The sequence below is a fragment of the Labrus bergylta genome, unplaced genomic scaffold (assembly GCF_963930695.1).
Source record: "Labrus bergylta unplaced genomic scaffold, fLabBer1.1 SCAFFOLD_245, whole genome shotgun sequence".
Taxonomy (NCBI): Eukaryota; Metazoa; Chordata; class Actinopteri; order Labriformes; family Labridae; genus Labrus; species Labrus bergylta.
This window is the reverse complement of record NW_027077250.1, coordinates 879-5,000: the sequence shown is the minus strand read 5'-3', so window position 1 is coordinate 5,000 and position 4,122 is coordinate 879. Positions and strand designations below refer to the sequence as shown.

The 4,122-nt window shown below is 45.8% G+C and overlaps 1 protein-coding gene across 1 annotated transcript in view; it reads left to right on the top strand.

The window, feature by feature from the left end:
• The window catches only part of LOC109980016 (uncharacterized), a 9,887-nt gene extending 5,969 nt beyond the window's left edge, over positions 1 to 3,918 (top strand). The window contains exon 3 of the mRNA XM_020628627.3: positions 1 to 3,918. This exon is cut by the window's left edge and continues 543 nt beyond it. The gene's annotated coding sequence lies outside the window, so the exon portion shown is untranslated.
• The last annotated feature ends 204 nt before the right edge of the window (positions 3,919 to 4,122 follow it).

Here is a 4,122-nt window from a genome sequence, read left to right as displayed (position 1 = left end):
GCATTGGTTCCCAACCTGGGGTCCAGGTCCACACCATAGACCTCAGGGAGGGCGCCGGCCTCGTCTGCTCTGAGGCTGCCAATATTTGATCTGCATTTGATTTACAAAGGCCTTTAGGTAAGAAGTGTGTGTAGGACTATTCTGGTGCTCCAAGGAGAGGTTGGGAACCACCGTCCTGGGGAACTTGGGCCGTTGTTTAGTCCTTGGTATCAGATCACTCAGGGTTCATAGTCAGCTGGAAAAGAAAAGGTACAAAGGTAGCTCCTGCTTGGTGGATGTTTTACTCTACCAGACCAGCTGTTATTGTAAGTGGTGATTATTCCTAATCAAGTCATTAAAATCAAACTCAGAGACTTGGGGCACGCGGGAGTGGATTGTTTGCAGAATCAAGTTTTCAGTGTCTTAAAGGTCTTAAAGCAAACCATCATTATGGCATCCTCTTGTTCCTTTAAAAGAAAAACACTCCACTGTCTGTATATGAGCACAACATTCGTGCTACACACCTCTTCTTAAAGAAAACAAAAATAAATACTGAAATATTCTCAGTAATAATCCTCGTGTTGTCAAACTCAATCTATCGTTGATGTAACAATTGGAATGGATCCAGATCATCAATATTAGAGCACCATTCAGAGTTAAACACCTAGTGGTTAAAATGGGTACTGCAGTCTAAATTCTAAACATCATAGAGAGCTGTCTCCCCCCCTCCTCTCTAGAGTGGATGCTCACTCAGGTCACCATGTGGTGGACTCTGAAGCTTCAGTGTTTATCCAGCTCTGCATGGGTCTGTAAACCTTCCTGTGTTCTAACCTCTCTCCATTTTTTGATAATTTAACATTTAACGGATGTGATGCGTAACAGGAGGGTCTGAGAAAACAAACAAACATCTCAAAGGGGGCGTCTGTTGGCTTAGCGGTGAGGTTTGGCACCGTATGTACAGATCCTGTGGTCCTCGAAGTGGGCGATCAGGGTTCGACTCAAACCCCTCGGTCCTTTACCCCCATGTCACTCCCCTCTCTCTCCTTCCAATGTCTCTACTCTCTCCACTGCCCTTTAATAAAAACATTAAAAAGTCCAAATAACTCTTTATAGCGACGTGATGAAACACTAACCTTCACCATCCGTTCCATCCCACTCACCGATTGTTTGGTTTGACAACTTTCACTGCCTGTGATCAAACTGTCTCCTCCTTCCTCTTCCTCCTCCTAGCAAACCACAAACCCCATCGTAGCCAAACAAGGAAGATTCAGGACTCTCGTGGACCCCCCGCTGTCACCACAAAAAACATTCACACTTTGACCAAAACCGCACGGCAAGTTAACCTCAAAGGACAGAAACTAAAACCACAGAGGGCGTACGAACTGACCTCAGCAAGAAGTCATCCAGGACTGTTACCAAGGACTACAACTTCACCATCGTAGGACTACAATTACCACAACACTGTTATCTGTCTCTTCTGTCTACCTCCTCCTCAAGACCTCACAAGGCACCTTGACTGACTTTTTTGTGTATTCATGTTCGTACATCTCGTTCTGCTTCTTAACTCTCTAGATGGTCCCGAGCGGATTTACGTCTGAAGGAATCTGCTGTTTACATTTTTTATTGATTTATTCCTATTGTTTACTTTTTGATTTATTTATTTATCTTGTCTCGATTTCAACGGAAAGTTCTCAGGGCGCTGTCACACTTCCACTCGATTTTTTACGGAACTAAAGCAGACCGGAAAAACTCACTTTGTTGTATTTCTGTGTTTCTAAATTCTGTCCTTGAAATGACCTTTGAACCCCCGACTTTGGTGGACTTACCAATCGTTTTACCAAATGAGCCAACGGGGGAACCAGACGAGTGTCTTCAAAAGGAATATTGTTTGATTTGGGTGGGGTATTACGTGTACTTCCACTTCCAGACCTAAATATTCAGAGTCTTCATTGGTCAAACCCTCAACCCGGACCACAGAGAGTTCAGAACCAGTTTATCTGTTCTTGCATCGTTACAGGAACCACACGGGGACCCAACAGGAACCCCGACCTGAGAGTCTACCTGCAGTGAGGGAATACACACTCAGGTGGTCTGAACTGAACCAACTGAAACACATCAGAACATTCCACTCTGGAAACGTGATTTTCCAACACGTCTGTGGTTCTAAACCAAACCATTGTATTCCTTTTCACCGTACGAAGACGTTCAGTCACAACGTTAGATTTCTGGATAACACAAAAATTCTCCCCTTAGAAACTTTTCAATCAAGTTTGTTAACGTTTCTGGGGGAATGAAATTGGGACGAGCCAATGCAATCCGGTTTGGTTCGGTCCGGTTTGGTTCGGTTAACCCTGATCTTGCTTGTGTTTCCACAGACAACCAAACTTCTACTTGGTAAGCGGAGTGTACGCCGTGTAGCGTTTGCAGCGTCAGATTCGTAACAGCATGACATCATAGCAGCGCGACACGATGTAGCGACAGTAAACAAAGGGCAACAATGGAGGACGTCCAGCAGAGGTCGGCACCTCCGAGGTCGTCCATCGGTCTTAAAATTACTCTCTCAAAATCAAACGGGAAATTGCGCAATTTGTGTTTGTCCTTTATAACCACTCTCATTCTGTGGACCAATCAACGGACTGCATTGTGTGTAGCTCCGCCCTCTAAGGTTGGATCGTTTGATTGGCACCCCAAAAGAAGGGTAGCATCAAAAAGTAGGACGGTAGGAGTTATTATGGGACCTTTACCGACTTCTGACACGGTTTGGAAACGCCAATCAAAGGCATACCGAACCAAGCTGAGCTGATCCGGACCGCTTGGGTGGAAACGGGTCTTTATAGATCCTGTGACGGTGGTCATGACCTGGTTCCGCCTCGAGATGTAAATCAAGACCAAAGCTAGTCCTGACCCCGTAGAGTGCAATAGGAAAAGAGATGTTAAAAGGAAAGGTTCTTTCTGGTTCTGGTGACTGGAGAGCACAAAGCTAGGTTAGCTTACCTGCACGCCGGTCTGCTGGGCCGCCGGCCTCGTTTGCACTGGTCGGCGTTGCAGGGGAAGCGACACGCCGAGGCTTCGTCTATGAGTTTAGTTTTTGTTTAGTTGGATCTCAAAGGAAGGTAACGGCTGGTTTCGTTACAGTTCATGGGTGTGGGTCAGCGTCCACACGCGTTCTCTCAGCTGTAGACGTTCACCTGGGAACACAGCACGCCGTGTGCACACCTCAGGAACGGTGCATTTAAGACTATTGGACAACTCAGTGACATTTCAACACAGTTTAAACCCGTTCTTTATTTCCCCGTGAAAACCGGTCCAAAGTAAAGTTTTTAGACATCGTGTTATCTCGCACTGTGATTCTGTAATTACTGCGAGAACTCCTTGGGCACTGCTCCGTGCTGCGCTCTGAGAACGCAGCCTGTAGGCGTTGACAGACGAGGGCGCCGTGAGGGAGCGGAGCTGTGTATCTGGTGGATGTTCTGGTTAAGGCGTAAAGACTGCAGAGCTTCGTTATGACGTTTTTTTCTGAACCGCAATGTGTGAAGCGTTTGAATCTTTGTACAGAGTGACATCACAACAATCAGAAAAACATCCAGTCACCAGCAGGTTCAGGGTTTCTGTTTTATACCTTTAGAATAAACACGACGTTCATTTTATTTATCAGTGACTTTTCAAAGCCCACAAACGTGTTGGAAAAAAAAGATCTTCTATATTCAATCTTTTCTTTGATTTTCAGGAATTGTGAGGAAAATGTTCCCGTTCCTTTTCGTGGGAACTTCTCTCCAAATGTCTCCTTTTCCCCGCGGGATGGCGTGATGTTGAAGGAGGTGAGAGAGGGAGGAAGGAGACGTTTGTGTGGTGTGTCTGTCCTCCTCCTCCTCCTCCTCCTCCTCCTGTGTTCTGTGACCTCCTCATGTGCTGAATTATAATAAAGCATTTCAAAGATTAGCTGCGAGTGTGTGATCGACACACGCACCACAGGATGTCAGGTGATTGCATCATACAGTGCTGTGTGTGTGTGTGTGTGTGTGTGTGTGTGTGTGTGTGTGAGAGAGAGAGTGTGAGAGAGAGAGAGAGAGAGGAGTGAGCAGGCATGAAAATGAACAATATGTTTTTGTGTGAAAATGTTCTGCCACAAGATGGAAGCTGTGT